Raw genomic sequence first — 18,283 nt, 5'->3', positions numbered from 1 at the left:
ATATTAATCCTTTGTCAGTTGCTTTATTTGCAAATATATTCTCCCATTCTGAGGATTGTCTTTTCGTCTTGTTTATGGTTTCCTTTGCTATGCAAAAGCCTTTAAGTTTCATTAGGTCCCATTTGTTTTTGTATTTCCGTTTCTCTAGGAGGTGGGTCAAAAAGGATCTTGCTGTGATTTATGTCATACAGTGTTCTGCCTATGTTTTCCTGTAAGAGTTTGATAGTGTCCGGCCTTACACTTAGGTCTCTAATCCATTTTGAGTTTATTTTTGTTGTGGTGTTAGGGAGTGTTCTTTTACATGTAGCTGTCCAGTTTTTCCAGCACCACTTATTGAAGAGGCTGTCTTTTCTCCACTGTATATTCTTGCCTCCTTTATCAAAGATAAGGTGACCATTTGTACGTGGGTTTATCTCTGGACTTTCTATCCTGTTCCATTGATCTATTTCTGTTTTTGTGCCAGTACCATACTGTGTTGATTACTGTAGCTTTGTAGTATAGTCTGAAGTCAAGGAGCCTGATTCCTCCAGCTCTGTTTTTCTTTCTCAAGATTGCTTTGGCTATTCAGGGGTTTTGTGTTTCCATACAAATTGTGAAATTTTTTGTTCTAGTTCTGTGAAAAATGCCAGTGGTAGTTTAATAGAGATTGCATTGAATCTGTAGATTGCTTTCTGTAGTATAGTCATTTTGACAATGTTGATTCTTCCAATGCAAGAACATGGTATATCTCTCCATCTTTTTGTATCATCTTTAATTTCTTTCATCAGTGTCTTATAATTTTCTGCATACATGTCTTTTGTCTCCTTAGGTAGGTTTATTCCTAGATATCTTATTCTTTTTGTTGCAATGGTAAATGGGAGTGTTTTCTTAATTTCACTTTCAGATTTTTCATCACGTAACTACATTTTACATTTGTAAAATTACTCTAGCAAAAGAAACGAAAAAAATCGCAAGAAGGAGAAAGATATGGATTTCAAGAAAAAAATAGAACTAACCTAAAATGAAATAATAAGAATCTGTAGAGTGAAGCTGTACATTTGACCCAAAAAGCAATCTATCAAAATTAGAATAGCAATGGTTAGATTTCTAAAGCAAGTAAATCTACACATACACAAAGGGAATTCTAATGCAGAGATATTTGGTTAAAGACTAAAAAACCTTTCATGATAAGATTAAAAATATTTGAAAATAGTTATTACAACCCAAGAGAATATCTATAAAAAATAAAAAATCACAGTCCAAAAATTTGACATGATTTTGAAAATTTCATAAATTATATGAATAAAATCAATTTGATTTTAATGTTTGAACCATTCTCAAACATTACAAATTTAGGATCATTGAAATTAATATAATATTATTGTCTATTTTTCAGTGAATAATAGTTTCATGATAATAATAGCATCAATTTAAAGTGCATCTGAAAGTTACCAAGGTAATAAGAATATTATTGGCCTTGGTAATCTCCTGGGATGGGGGAGAAAATGATTTAGAGTTCTGACATGCCAAGGTAGCCGTGACTTAAAGAATCAGGATCCCTAAGATAAATGAAGCATAGAGAAGTAACCTTCATACACTGCACTTCTTCTCTCCTTGAGTCCTTTGCACATGTATACATGCCGCAGGGTAAGAGGATAAAAAAGCATGAGGAAAGCTTTGGCTGGGCACAGTTTCGGTAGTCTCATGTTTCTAGAGGTACAAATATTTGAGTTCAGGACCTCCCAAGTATGTAGAGCTCTTGTCAACATTCCAGACCCTCATCTGGTACAACTGAAAAGATACAGCTAAGGATTAAGAGCAAATCAGAAAAAGGCCTGGACACACAGCTGTGATTCAATTTGTGAGTGAATTTAAGGTAATCTGCATTAAATTTACTGACAGTCATAAACTGAAATGAATTATTTCCATTTGTGGATAAGATTACCTAGAAATTTAAAAATTTTACAAACAACTTATTTGGTATTTAGTGAAAAAATCACCATGCATACAAACAGAATTGACAGAAACAAAAAATAGCGAGAGATCTACAGGTTATTCACATCTAGTTTATAAAAATACAAACTTAAACTGCAATTATATTCAGCAAAATAGGTGACTCCAGAGAACTGGAATTCCAGAGAACTGGACATCTGTAATAAAAATACAATGGTAATTCTAGAGCTGAACAGTAAAATAATTGTAATTAAGAGCTCAATAGATGAGTTTAGCACTAGAAAGGACAGAGCTAAGGAGGTAAATAGTAAACTGGATAATATAGGTCAGTAGAAAACACCTAATCTGGAGCACAGAGAGTCATACAAATAGAAGATACAGAAAATAGAACAACAAACATAGGTGGTAGTTGAAAAATTTTAACCTAAGTATAATCAGAGTTCTAAAAGCTATAGAAACAATGGGACATGCAGCCAAAATCAGAAAAAACTAAGAACTGCAATAATGTACAGTAAGCAAAGAAAACCTACCTAAGTGCTTTATAGTTAGTGACTATGTGTCATAGTTTATCATAGTTTGCATAAATAATCTAGGTTATGTATTTTTTTCTGGTGTGATATTTCATACTACCCTTTTTTCCCTCCTAAAAGTTTCCAAGTTTTGAAAATATATTTCCAGTTAAATGAATAATAGTCAACCTGATTAGGGACAGTAAAGCTTACTGCTGACTTCTCAAAAGAGACAAAGAGAGCCAAAAGAAAATAGAATGTCACCTTTGAAGATCTGAAAGAAAATAACTGCTAACCCTGAAATTCAAACCCAGTAAATACATGTTTCAAAAATGAGGACAAAGCAAACATATTTTCGGATAGTCAAAAACTGAGAGAATCTTCCACCGAAGTGGCTTTTGTGCAGGAATAGACAGATTAATGCAAGATTATAGGAAATCCATAAAAAGAGTTACAAATATGTGGCCTTGATTTACGATTGAGGTGAGACTTCAGTGCGGTGAAGAAAAAGAAAATTGAATGATATTGGAGGAATTGAATATCCTTCTGAAAAAAAGTAATCTTAGATCATAAAACTAAAAATTCTACATTTTAGATGCTTTAAAGATCTAAAAACAAAACAAAAAACACCAAAAACTCTCTAGAAGATAAGAAATGCGGAACAACTTCTTGACCTTGTGATAGGCCAAAGATTTCTTAAAGAACACATAAAGAACATTAACCATAAAAAATATGATAGAAAGAACTACATTAAATAGTTCTGTTCATTAAAAGACAACATCATTAAAAGCTTTAATGGCAAGTGAAATATGGACAAAGTGTACAATATATGTAGATAACAAATTACGTATATTTTCAATATATTAAGAACTCTTATAATCAATAAGAAAAAGACAGTTGAAACAATAAAAACATGGTCAAAGCTGATGATCAAGGGTCCCATACAAAAGGAAGTGCAATTAATTAAAAAGCATTTGAAAAGATGCTCAATCTCGTACTCAAAAATTAAATTTAAAGCTCTATCACTATAGGCAAAAGAGAATGGCTAAAGTGAAGAAAAGACACATGGCTAGAATAAAGACTGGAATTACCTAGTTTGGGCCTGGGTGTGGAGAAAATGGGCCTCCCATATGTGGCTGCATTGCTGCTGGTGTTTGGAAAACTGGTTGGCAGTATACACTAAGCTGAACTTACACATATCTTGTGACCCATGTAGAACTAGTTAATAGAGACAGAGTGCTCTTTACATTTGGAGGTAAGGAGAGTTCAGAGGAAGAATGAGAGTAGATTCTGGGTGCTAATGATGTTCTCATTCCTGATCTGGGAGTGGTTATGTAGGTCTACTCCTTTTGATAAAATCCATGAAGCTGTATAATTATGATTTTGTACTTTCTGGCATTATGTCATACTTCAAAGGAATTTGCTTATAAAAACCAAATGACAAACTAGAAAATATATTTTCAACGTATATTGAAAATGATTAACACCTATGTTAGTGTTCTAGGGCTGTCAAAAAAAAAAAAAACATAGACTGCGTGGCTCAAACAGCAGAAATTATTTTCTAAGAATTCTAGAGAGTGGAAATCCAAAAATCAAGGTGTTTTCAGGATTAGTTTCATCTGAGGCCTCTCTCTTTGGCTTGTAGATGGCTGTGTTCTCCCTGTTTTTACCTTTGTTCGCGTCTGTGTCCCAATGTCCTCTTCTTAAAAGCATGCCAGTCATATTGGATTAAGGCCCACATTAATGGCTTCGTTTTAACATAACCATCCTTTTAAAAGACCTTATTTCCAAATATAGTCATATTCAGTGCCAGGGGTTAGAACTTCAACATGTAAATTCTGTGTGTGGGGGGCACAATTCTCTTCATAAAAACATCATTAATGCAAATTAGAATGAGATGGCATAAAGCTGTTAACTGATATAAAAGTGGGCAACTGGGAGAAATATGCCTTTCACAAAATTAAAAAAAATACAAATTGCTGGTAACATAATGATAATTTTAGTTACAATTTCAAAAGAATGCATACTTAAAGTAAAGTAGTTATATTATTCCTTTCTTTTGGGGTAAAATGAGAGGAACAAAGAGAGAAGGAACAGGAGGAGAAAGAAAAGGAGAGGGAGAAGGGGAGGAAGAAGAGTGAGAAAAATAATTAATGAGAGTGAAATGAATAAGGCCATTCCTTTGAGCACATAAAATGGTATTTATTTTAGAGTGTAAATTGACAATATTGGAGTGTTTGTGTGTATTCTCATACGCATATATAGTGTTTGCATATATAATATACACATATAGATTTTAAAAGAAATATGAAGGCATTATAAGATGTATATGTACATGTAGACACATGTATGTGTGTGTCCATATATACATACCTATGCATATATGTAGTATAGGATAATGCACAGAATTATATTAAAATCTTAAGATATATAAATGTCCATTGCTGTACAATTTATATTTTTTAAAAATGGCATTCTGAATATTTCTACCTCTGTATTTTTACTCATAATTTTCCGTAGTAATTATATATTACTCTTATAATAAGAAACAAAAATAATCCTCCGAAACATTAACCTCTCATTCCTTTTGAGATTAACACATGATTTTCAACCATGACAGGGATTTAGGAAAAGAATTTACATGCTGATTGAAGTGAAATACCATGGATTTCTTGAGGGGAAAACACTAAGGGAGTCTGTGAGAGCTTTAAGATTCCCATCAGTATATTGCTGGTTTTGATAGCTGTAGGTCTATATTCTTAATAGAAGTACCACCACGCAGCTGTGGAACAAATGAGAAGCAGGCTGCCTGGGAAGTTGAGAAGGAAAGCCCCAAGGAATAAAACTCTCATGTGTTAGAGTTGGACCTTTGGGGCAGTAAAGAAATCATAAATCAGTCTCACCAGAGGACCATAGAAGATGTGAAAAATAATATATCTATAATCAGTTCTTGGTGGAAAGTAATGAATAAAATTAAAATTATTTCTAAGGAAAAGGAGACAAACAGAAGATGGGTGTCTACATAGATCTGTATAATATATACAGGCGTTATGTACAGATACAGACATTTTTTATAATTGTTTTTACCTGAACAATACAAAAATACATAATGTAAAATATATCTTTACCACCAAGGACCCCAAAGTAACTAATATAGATAATTTAGTGAATATATTTCTAATGATATTTCTAATCATTGTATAACAAAATATCAAAAAATCATCATAATAATAACCAACATTTTAGCACTTCCTATGTGCCTGGCACTGTGAAAAGTATTTTACATATATTATCTCCTGATATTTTAGTAACAACCCTATGAGATAAATACTTCTGTTTTCTCAATGTTTTAGATGAATTAATTAAACCATGGAGAAGTTAAATAAGTTTCCCTATATTACACAGCTACACACTGCCTGTATGAAGATTTGAACCCAAGCATTCCCAAATGACCCGTTCTTAACCATTAAAATAGGTGGTTTGTTAATTTATTCAGTAAACTAATGCTGAACAGTATCATGAAGACTTCAGTAAGAAGTGAAAATGTAATAAAGACCTGTAAGAATTGAGGAAGTAAAACAAGCTGTTGTAATGGGAACGAGTATTCCAGGCAGAGAGAATAGCAAGTGTTAGAGACCTGAGGAAGGACTGGCAAGGTGGTCAGTTAGTAACTTTGCAAGAAAGAAAGTGCTGAGCCAAGTGGTTTCACTAGTGAATTTTACCAAACATTTGAGGAAGGAATTATGCCAATTTTCTACATTCTCTTCCAGCAGAAATTGTAACTCATTTCATGAGGCCAGTATTACTGTAATACCAAAATGAGGTAAAGAAATTATAAGAAAGGAAAATTAAAAACAAATATCTGTCCTGAACATAGATGCAAGAATCATCAACAAAATATTAAATCCAGCAGTTTATGAAAAGAATTATACACCATGACCAAATGGGAGTCATTATAGTTATGCAAGTCTGGTTCAGCATTTGAAAATTAATCAGTAAAACCCCCACTATCAGTAGGCTAAATAAGAAAAATTATTTGATCATCAGTAGATGCTGAGTAAGTATTTGATCAAATCCAACACTAATTCATGACTAAAAACTCTGAGCACTAGGGATAGAGGGGGACTTTCTAAACGTGAAAAAGGACACATACAAAAACCTGCAGCAACATCATGTTTAATTGTTAAAGACAATGAATGCTTTCCCCCTAGGATTGGGAACAAAATAATAATGTCTGTTCTCACCATACTTAGTCAACATAGTGGTAGAAATTCTAGCCAGCACAAAAAGGCAAGGGAAGAAAAAGCATAAAAGACATAGAAATTGCAAAGAAAAATAAATCTTTTGTTATTTGCAGAAGATATGATAGCTACATAGAAAACTCTGAGTAGTATACAAAAGAATTCCTGTAACTAATAAGTCAGTTCAGCAAGGTCTCAGGGTACACGATTAACACAAACAAAATCAGTCTCATTTCTACATACTAACAATAAATATGTGGATACCAAAATTAAGAACAAAATATCATTTCTAATTGATTCAATGAAAATTGAAGTACTTGGGTGATCTCACAAAACATGTATAGGATCTCTACGTGGAATGTTACAAAGTCTTGATGACAGAAATCAAAGAAAACATAAACGGAGTGAAATATTATGTTCATGGATTGGAAGATCCAACATAGTAAACTGTTCTCTCCAAATTGATCTATAGGTTTAAGGCAATTCCTATCAAAATTTCAGCAAGTTCTTTGTAGACATATTAAGCATATCCTAAAAATAACATGAAAAGAACAAGAACTTAGTATAGATATAACAATTTTGAATAAGAATAATAGAGTGAGATTAATCACTCTGCCCATTTTAAGGAACGCTACATAGAGTAATCAAGGCATTTTGGTGCTGGAAGAGGGACAGATTGGTCAGTGGAACAGATCGATGGAACAAGATTGAAAATCCAGAAATAGTTCCACACAGATATGCAATAATGAGTTTTGACAAAGATGAGAAAGCAATCCAGTGGAGGAACGATGGCACTTTCAATGAAGAATGCTGGAACAATTGGCCATCTGTAGACCGAAAAAAAAAAGAAAAAATGTAAGAAAAGAGGGCTTCCCTGGTGGCACAGTGCTTGAGAGTCCACCTGCCGATGCAGGGGACGCGGGTTCGTGCCCCGGTCCGGGAAGATCCCACATGCCGCGGAGCCGCTGGGCCTGTGAGCCATGGCAGCTGAGCCTGCGCGTCCGGAGCCTGTGCTCCGCAACGGGAGAGGCCACAGCAGGGAGAGGCCCGCGTACCGCGAAAAAAAAAAAAAGAAAGAACTCCCTATTTTCGCAAAATGGGGTGTACAGTGCAGGTTCTTTTATTTGGTTTAATACATCACCTAATGTGGCCCACTCAAGAAGGCAGATACTTAAAGGAAACTGAAATGAAAGTGGGGTTAGGGTAAATATTTTCTGAAAATTTAGAGATGAAAAACTGGACACTCAAGAAATTGTTATTCTTGGTAAAGTTTTCACTTGCGTATCTTTCATTTAACCCTGTACTCTGACATTCTCCTTCCGTAACCTTCCTTTTCTGCTACACCTCTACCTCCCTATCCTTCCTAGGCTGCTCCTACCTTATGCTGTTTCTCCTAACTTTGGTTCAGTAAGTCCTGCTCTTCATGGATGTGTGCGCTCTCAACAGTTTTCCAAATACTTCTCATATAACCACTTACATTTCACAAAGGTTGTAGGATCAGGGATACTGTTTCTTTCCAATTCTTTTCAATAATTTTGTGTTTTGTAGAAATCCACATTATAATGCTGGTAAAAGAGAATGGAACACAATAATCCATGTGTTTCAAAGAAGCACTCCTGAATTCCTCTGTTTTATGACTTATTAGTACATTCAGTCTCTGGCAAAGTCAAGATCATTAGGAAGGAAATTTTAAATAATTTTTGTATTTGAAGAATGTCGGGACTTCCATGGTGGCACAGTGGTTAAGAATCCACCTGCCAATGCAGGGGACACGGGTTCAAGCCCTGGTCTGGGAAGATCCCACATGCCGCAGAGCAACTAAGCCTGTGCACTGCAATTATTGAGCCTGCGCCCTAGAGCCCACGAGCCACAACTACTGAGCCCATGTGCTGCAACTACTGAAGCCCATGCGCCTAAAGCCCATGCTCTGCAACAAGAGAAGCCACTGCAATAAGAAGCCTGCGCATCTCAACGAAGAGTAGACCCTGCTCGCCGCAGTAGAGAAAGCCTGTGCGCAGCAACGAAGACCCAACACAGCCAAAAATAAATAAAAGAAAGAAAGAAAAAGAAAAGAATGTATAATCTCTTTATGTAATAGCTGTTATAACTTCACCAATAAACAGAATTAAGTGTCCTTTTCATGCCAATATTACCATATTAGGTGTTACTGGGAACTTCTAAAAGAATCACTAAAACTTTAAATAACTTTCTGGAGATGAAAACAGAAAAATATTTTAACCTAAACAAACTGAAAAATAATTGGAGGAAGTTAATGTTAACAAAATGGTAATTGCTATAGGATTCTGGTGAGTTCAGTGAATAAACTTAAAATATATTGAAAAAATAAAATATGAATGTATTTGTTCACCACAAAACAAAATATTAATATTTGGGGTACACACTAAAGAAAGTATGAATTCTAAAGATTTAAGCCAAGTTTGTTAAAAAAACAGACTTTCTTTCAAGCTCTTGTAATTGTGTCTCATGTGTCAAGAGTATACACCGTTGATACATTCACGTAGAATGACTTGTGATGATCGTGTACAGATCCCAACCTCATCAATCCATATTTCAACTTCTTTCCCTCTGAATTTTCCTTCTTATTTTGTTGAGAAGGTCAGAACCTCAGCTCACCATTAGATCCCTGATAGCCATTGTGGAGTACTGACGTCAAGCTTAAAAACATTTTTTCTAGCTTTAGCCTTTGCTTATTGGTAGAGCCCCCAGGAAGCTGTGCTGGAAGATTTTAAATTGTCCTTGGGCCTGTCATACAATTTATCTTCCAGAAGCCAGGTTAGAATGGTTCTTTCCTTTCACTCACATTCTTTTATCTTTATTATTTTCCCTAAGTTTTCTTCTCTTTATGTAGAGGAACATGCAAATCACCTTCAGTGGCAAAGACCCTTTTTATTGATCAGACTTTTCATTTGGCTTTACTAACGAATGTGAGATCTCTCTCCCTCCTCAGATCACCCACTCTTCCTTTAAACTGCTTTATAAAGAATGAAAAATAGAGTATTCTCCACGGAATTCATTTATTTTTTCCTAGATTTCTGCAATATATCAGTGTATAACCTAGGAAAGATAATTTGTACCAACACTGCTGTTGAATCATTTTTGGAATGTTACTGAGACATAGTGAAGTTTCCAATTCATTGTGTTTACTTCAGCGAAGGTAGATACACTTGAGTTTGTGATAGTCTTTTCATAAAAGATATTGTCTAGGGTTCCGCAAAATAGATTAGTTATCCAAATTGTTATAAATACATATAAGCGCAGAAACATTAACTTACGTAAAAGTGGTGTACTGTTTACTAAAATGCAAATATGTGAAGTTTAATGTTAATAAGTTTAATTAATAATTTTTAAAAGAGTGTAAAAGTTTTATTGGATTAGTCTCCATACACTTAGTTTTTAATTTACAAGACTGTATTTTGCAACTTTGGATATGAAAATGGAAGTGCTTCATAGAAATTTTAATGGTCCATGGACTTTTACTTTACTTCCTCTGTTTAACATCTCATATTGTCCTAAGCTAGGGATACCTTTTTTTCTTCATCCTAGCAGCCCCAGACTTCTCTTCAGCAAATCTTACGTACTAGATGCCTTCCACATTAGGCAGAAATTGCTGCTGACCATCTTCCCTTAAAATATAACTTTTTTAGAGCCTTATATTTGGTATCTTTTTTCCATTTAGAAGGTTCTAAATTTTTTCTTTGAATTTTTAAGCAACCACAAACTTAGAAAAACAAGGAGACAGAGTACAGAAAAATTATTGCTGAACTATTTGACAGTAAGTTGTTAATCTTGTGCCCTGGATACTTTAGTGTGTATGTTCATAAGGTGATCCTCCTACATAACCACAGTACGACTGATATAATAAGGGAATTTACATTGATATATTACTATAATGTAATCTTTAGAGCCCATTCCATCCTACCAGTGGCCTCAGCAATGGTCTTCATAGAGAAAGTATCCACTTCTGAATCACATATTGAATTAGGTGTCATATCACTTTAATTTCCTTCATTCTGGAGCAGTTTCTCAGCCTTTCCTTGACTTTTAGGAGCTTAATACTTTTGAAAATTGCAGGCTAATTATTTTAAAGAATGTGTCTAAATATGAATTTGTTTGATATTCCCTATGATTAGATTCAGGCTACACTTTTTGATAAGAATGTCACAGAAGTGTGCTGCATGACCTTTGCATCTTATCGAGTAGCACAAAATTTCCATTTGTGCCGTTATTGATGATATTCACTTTGACCATTTGATTCATGTTTTGTCTGCCAGACTTCCACACTGAAAAGTTATTTTTTGCTTTTTTGTAAATGTGTTTTAGAGAGAGGCACTTTGAAAACATATAAATATTGTTACTCATCAAATTTTAATTTATTTACTCATACCTGTATGATGGGTGACAAAAACATCCAGATTTGCCCAGGATTGAGGGGTTTCTCAGCACTTTGGACTTTCAGATGTGCAACTGGTACAGTATTAGGTATATGTACAAGAATATATCTTTATGTTGGCAAATGTTTCCATTTAATTGAGTAAATACATAAAAATGAAATAGCTGGGAATTATGGCAAGTATATGTTTAATATTTTAGGAGTTTTCCAAAGTAGTTGTACCATTTTAACTTCCTACCATCAATGTATTATAGCTCTAGCAGCATCACATCCACTTCAAATTATTCATTTTTCCAAAAGTATCTGTAGTAATTTTGATAGTTATTGTCTTAAATCCATAAGATGATTGATTTCCCCCCAAATATAACAAGCTTTATTGTATTAGTGTTCTTTAATTTGAGTCAGCAATACTTTGTAGTTTGCAGTGTATAGATATTACATGGCTTTTGTGAATCTGTTCCTGAGTATTTTATTTATTTATTTTTATATTGTGAGTGAAATGTAAAAATTTTATTTTTCAGTTTTTCTCTGCTAGTTTAAAAAGCATATACTTCCTTTTTTACAAACAGAATATAGCTACAGTAACTGTTTTAACGTCTTTTTTATTAGTTATGTAATCTGTATCATAGCTGGGTCAGTTGTTTGGTTTTTTTTCTTATTATAATCATGTCATATTGTCTGCTTCTTTGTCTGCCTGATTATTTTTAACAGGATGCCAGACAATGTGGATTTATGGGTGCTGGATATTTCTGCATGCTATAAATATTCTTGAGTTTGTTCTGGGATGCTGTTAATTTACTTGGAAAGAACGTGGTGCATTTAGGTCCTGCTTCTAAGCTTTTAAGATGGGACCAGTACATTATTTTGTCTATGAGTTGTTTGCCCTCACATCTGAGACAAAACTCTTCTGAGTACTTTAGCCGATGTCCCATGAAATAGGAAGTTTTCTAATCTGACTGTGGTGAACAGACACTATTCTTGGTAGTTTGTGAGCTGGATTTTTTTTTCCCCTTTAACCCTTTGAGATCACTCTAATTCTGTTATCTGAAAATGTCTTTACTTCATTCTTGAAAAATATTATCACTAAATATAGAATCCTGAATTGACAGTTATTTTCTTTTTATTTCAGCACTGCAAAGATGATGCTCCTCTTTCGACCTCCCTGATATCTGATAAGAGGTAAGTGATCATTTCCATTATGTTTTACATTTATGTAATTTATAAATGTAATTTATATGAATGTTTTTTAAATTGCTTATGAATTCATAATTTATATGAATGCTTTTTAAATTGCTCTCCCTTTCCTAAAATCTTCTGCTTTTGTTCATTCTTTTTAGCTCTCATTTAAAGTTCCTCCCAAAGTTTTATAACTGGTATTTGCTGCAAGATCAGTTTAGTAAGAATTTGCATCCCATTAGAGGTACCTCCTTTTCTGTTTAGGTAGGGAGAGAACAGAGACGGCATATTCAAAATATTGGGTTGGCCAAAAAGTTCCTTCAGGTTTTAATTTAAAAATATTCAGTGTTTTTTAAAAAGACTATCAATCAAGAATTTTATTACACTAAAACTGTCATTCAGAAGGGTAATTAAAACATTAACTGATTTGTACAAAAGCTAAGAAAATCCATTGCAAGCATCTCTGCCCTAAAGAAAGTATATACTGTCTTCTCTTCACATTTCAGACTTTTTCTTTTTCTTTGTATTTAATCCCGAGAATTTTTTGTTGTTAATGGTAAATTAAGTGTTAAAAATAAAATAGTTTAAAGTATGTCTCCTACATTTTCCTGGAAACATACACCTCCCTTAGTTTTTAAATATATTGTTAAAACCATTTATTGATTTTATTATTTTGGATTTGTTATTATCAGAGAATTTTATCAGTGTCATGTTTGGGATTTCTAAATTTTTGGCCTTCAACGTGTTCATTTTTTGTAAATGATTCATGTGTGATTGACAAAACTGGTTACTAGCTGTAATGTTTAGAGGATCTCTCTATGTATTAGGTAAAGTTTCTTAACTACTTTGCTGAAATCTTCTTTATTTTTACAATCAAAAAGGTTTGTTTATCTAATGATTAAAGAGTTGTTGTATTACAATGTCATTATCAGATTCTGGGTGAGTTTGTTTCTCCTTGGTATTCTGCTCTTAACTTTTCTTTATAGATTTCAAACTGTATTATTAGGTTAATGCAACATCTTAGTTTTTATCTTTAGTTTTGAAAAATTGTTCCTTTTCATTATATAGTATGTCATAGTGTTACTCCCCTTACTATTTACCCCCATGAGTATATTACTCTCATTAGTTTTTCTGCCTGAATATTTTTTCCTGTTAGCAATATTTCTTTTACAAATTTTATTTTGGTTACTATTTATCTGTTTTATATTTACCCATTCTTTTATTCTTGGCTTTTTGAGTCATTTAATTTTAGTGAGTACTTGTACTTTTTCATCCTATTTGATTTTGTACATTTTAGGTGAATTTAATCCATATAGGGAAAATTGATATATTTAAATTGATTTGTACCATGCTTGTTTTTTCTGTTTGTCATAAATTGCTTTAACTTTATATTTTTCCATTTCTGACCTTCCATTCACGTCACAAAGTAGTTTTATTTTTAATTAATTAATTTTATTGAAATATATTTGACTTACACTATTAGTTTTAGGTGTGCAAAGTAGTAATTTGATATTTTTATAGAATATTCTCCATAAAAAGTTATTATAGAATATTGACTATATTTCCTGTGCTGTATATCACATTCTTGTAACTTATTTCATACCTAACAAGTTTCATAGCTTGTACCTCTTAATCACCTTCACCTATTTAGCCCATTCCCCCCACAGTGTATGGGGGGATACATATAGTTTCTTTCTAGGTATTAGTTAAATTTTGCATAGTCTCTATTTTTATAGGAAATACTCATTTACATACATTAATGTATTCATTTTATTTTACTAATTTACTTTTTGGACTCCATTTACGACAGCCTAAGCACCATTTTATTCTGAAGCCCCCTAGGTGCTTTTTCATACATGGAGTGTCACAGAGCTTATCCACCCAAACACTGAACATATGGCTTCTGCTGGATTTAGTTCTGGATCTCAGTAAATCAGTAAATAGTATGAAACGTCACCACCCATACCACCTCTCCAAACGTGTTCTGATCTGTTTTCTGGTTTAGCTTCCTCATTTGTTTCTCGTATTTCTCATTTTGGCTTTGTGTTCTTATCATGTTCACAGTAATGCTTTTTCCTGTCTTGGGCCTGTGATTGATGGGGTTTCTTTCTGAAATCTCATCACCATCAAAGGGAATTTGAGCATTTCATTGTTACTATGCCACCATTTTCCTTTTGACTAGTGTTTCTTCAATTACCTGGTAGACCTGGTAGAGCCTAGGATTCTGCACTTGTAATGAGCTCCCAGGTGGGAGCCCATGCTTCTGGTCCATGGACCACACTTTGAATAATAAGGCTTTAAACATTCACACTGTTTTCTCATGGTGAGGAGATTGGTTATTGCAAGATTCTGCTTATTTTAACCAGGTTTGACCAGGAGCTCATTATACGTTCTTCATTCTTTGGGACTGGTCAAGTTTGCCCCTGCCTTAGAATCGGCCCCTTTAGGAAAGAGAGTGGGCTTTTGTTCATCTAAGAATTAATTTTGAGGCAGTTGATGGCAGGTACATATCCATCTGTGTTCTCCTTTGCAGTTTAAACCAAATTAAAATCACTAAATGACAAAATGTATCATTTTACTACTTGTAACATATGTATATAAATTATCTCGGATAATCAACTGGAAATTGAGGTTTGTGGATAAAATATAATGTATTAGTTCATGACCTATAACAGAGCGTTTCTTTATTTTTCAGTTTTCAACTTCACAAATACGTCATTGTCAGTAACACCCTATTAAGGGAAATAGTTTACTTCTGTAGATTTACAACAGAAATTTGTATACAAAAGCATAACTAATTCTAAGATTTGTGAGACTTTGAGTAATATATTTTTGCTAACTTTGCAATAACGCGATAATGAAACCAATGCCTTCCATTCACTTAAAACCCTTTAAAAAAACATTAATGTTTTAAAGCAGAAGTCACTCTTGTCTTCTGAATGCCAAAGAAGATGATTTTCACTTGTGGATATTTGATGATATTCTACTCATTCCTCAAATAACCCAAGTCTGTGCTACCTTTTTATTTGCCTTATTAGTCCCGTGAGGTTGTAACAGTGAAGTTCTTATTAAAGCAACTAAATTTTAATTGCCAGAATGAATGGAAAGAGAGGAATGTTGTGACTGCTTACATATCATGCACATTGCATTCTGGAAAAAATTGCTGCCAACTTGCTAGTAAATGGTGAGTTTACCTCGTAGGTTCATGATAAAAACTAAAATACATTAATTCCTGAGTAACAGTTTTTAGTATATTTTACTTTTGTGTTAGAAAGAGTCCAGTTTCTCTTAAGGAGTAATAGTTTACATAATAAAATGGCCTTGAGGAATTCCACCAATGTCATTTAAAGACACAAACAAGTCTTCCTTCTTCAGCATTAGTCGTAAGCGTGACACTGAAAACTCTTTGGCTTCTATAAACATGTTCATTGTATTCATTAAAGTAAAATTCCATTCCTTCTTGCTCTCAGTTCCATATGTCCCTACTCCACTACCAAGTCAGTGATGCAGCACCAGAATCTTGCCCCAAACACACATTTGTTTATTTTGGATCCTTTCTTGCACTGTGTCACAGAGCAGCTGGTCAAGTAGAGCTACCTTCTGTGGCTGTAATTCTATTGCTTGGGGATATTTCCTCCTATTTTTTACATAAAGGATGAATCTTATTTCCATTTAGATTCCTAGAATAATCTTGTATCATTAAATTGTTACTATAAAATAATTAGAGAGATTATGAGAATTAGAAAAACATTGCTAGAACAGGCTATTAAAATAGATAATTTTATGACAGTATTGAAAATGTTTTAACATCTGCTCAGCATTAATATTTGTCAGCTCTCATTTTTAAAATACCAAGCTGAAAATCCCACTTCCTAATTTTTTAAATAATTAGGGTTATTTCATTATTAATACTGTATGTGCTGTTGATTCAGAAGGTAATGCATTAGAATTTCAGTATCTGTGTGTGAGAAAAATATAGACAGACTGGAGGTGAGGAGTAAAAGAAAGGCAAATATGTTACTTGTGAATAGCTGGGCCTATTTAAATGTTTAATAAAGTCTATTTTAGAATTTTTCTAGTGTGTTTCTTGGTATGCTTCTTAGCAAAATATAATTGCTAGTTGGATAATTTTGTTAGAGGTAATTTTGAGTTTGTTGTGCATGGACCAAAAAGAGCATTTCTCATACTATCTTGGAAGCTAATTTCTTTGAGTCTCACATTTCTGTTGTCTAAATAAGGTATGTTTTATTTACACTAAAATTGTGAATTTGCAAAGACCAGCAATAAAATTCTGGGGGGCCAAACCCAGAATGAACCCAGATAGCACTAGCCTAAAATCATTCACATTTCAATTTTATGCCCCCCAGGATTTGCATTTTCTTTTCAAAGCTTTGATATTTCAAAATATATGCCATTTTTAGTATTCTATTTACTCTTTACAGGGCTACAACAACAGATAATTGCTACAGTTTACATTAAATAGGCCAACTGAAGTGATGGTTACCAGCCCTTTAAAGTACAGGACACTTAACCATGCCTGTTTTTTTTTGTCGTAATATTTTTGAAAACTGGGCTGTTTTGAAAAGAGTTGCATAATCCATTGCTGTGCTTGGCGCAGCTTGCTAAACCTAATTTAATGGAAAGAGAAGGAAGAGGAGTAGAGATAGTGAAAGACCAGACCACATCAGCCAAAATTCTGTGATGCCCCTGGAATAAATTGAGTGTGGGAGACTTATCATTAAGCACCCTGAGGAAACAGGGTTGATTAATGACCATACAGTATAGACACAAAATAACCGAAGTACCATTATAGAACATAGATAAATGAGAGTAGGTATTGTTGTATACCAATATTTCTTGGAAAGAATCAGGATTAGAGTACTGCAAACAGTATTTATTGGAAAGAATCAGGGTTAGAGTACTGCAAACAATCCAACATGCTGAACTATAAAAAATTTAAGTTGAATCAGAAAGCATCAGAGCAGGCAGCACCATAAGCTCATTCCTCTTGTTTGAAAGTATAGGTTTGGGCAACTTCTTTGAAAATTCTTGAGTAAGAGAATTCTAAAAGTATGTTTCTGGATACAGTCTTTCACAACACATTTAGAATATCAGTAAACTTTTTATAGAAGTTATGCATGAGTAAGTATTTCTTTCAGTGAAGAACAGTTTCCCCTGGCATTAGATGTGAAAATTGGAAATGCAATTTCCAATTTTTTCCAATGCAATCCAATTCCAAAGTCCCCAAATTCAGGACTCTTTTATTCTCTTTTCAGTTAGTTATTTGGAGGAGACAAAGAAGGCAAATAATTTGAGAGGCAAAAACAGAAAAAGAAAAAGAAAAAAGAGGAAGGCACGAAAGGTAGTAGTTTTCCTGTAGACAGTGAGAAAGTGGAATCAAAGCCACCATGGATATAACTCCATGTCAAGCCATCAATCTTAGTAAAATGAGACTTAAGATAGGATTCCAGCAATATATGTCAACTTTTGAAAAAAAAAATAAATTTATCTACTCAAATAAGTATTTTAATGATCTTTCCTCTAAAATAAAATTAATATCTTCTCTTTCGTTCTAAAGGTGTGTTGTCCAATATGGTAACCACTAGCCATAAGTCATGTTTGAGAACTTTAAATGTAACTGGTTTGAATTGAGATATTCTGTAATTATAAAATACACACCCCATTTCAAGGACTTAGCATAAAAAATGTAAAATAACTTAACATTTTATATTATTACATGGCAAAATTATATTTTGGATATATTGGCTTAAATGAAATATGTTATTTAATTTTACTAATTCCTTTTACTTCTATATTGTGGTAATGGAAAGTTTACATTTACACATACGGCTAACATTTGTGGCTCCAGTTATATTTGTATTGGACGTTCTTGGCATTGTGACTAAGATCATCATATACATAAGTGGGATCCATACTCCAAATCTTTCCTGATAAAATTCAGTCCCTTTTTATAGACCTTATCATATAATTATAGACAGACGTACATTCATCTC

Source organism: Aethalodelphis obliquidens, unplaced genomic scaffold, assembly GCF_003676395.1.
Source record: "Aethalodelphis obliquidens isolate GAN/ISIS:26980383/991018 unplaced genomic scaffold, ASM367639v1 scaffold5, whole genome shotgun sequence".
In the NCBI taxonomy this organism is placed as follows: domain Eukaryota; kingdom Metazoa; phylum Chordata; class Mammalia; order Artiodactyla; family Delphinidae; genus Aethalodelphis; species Aethalodelphis obliquidens.
Note: the sequence above shows the minus strand (reverse complement) of the source record.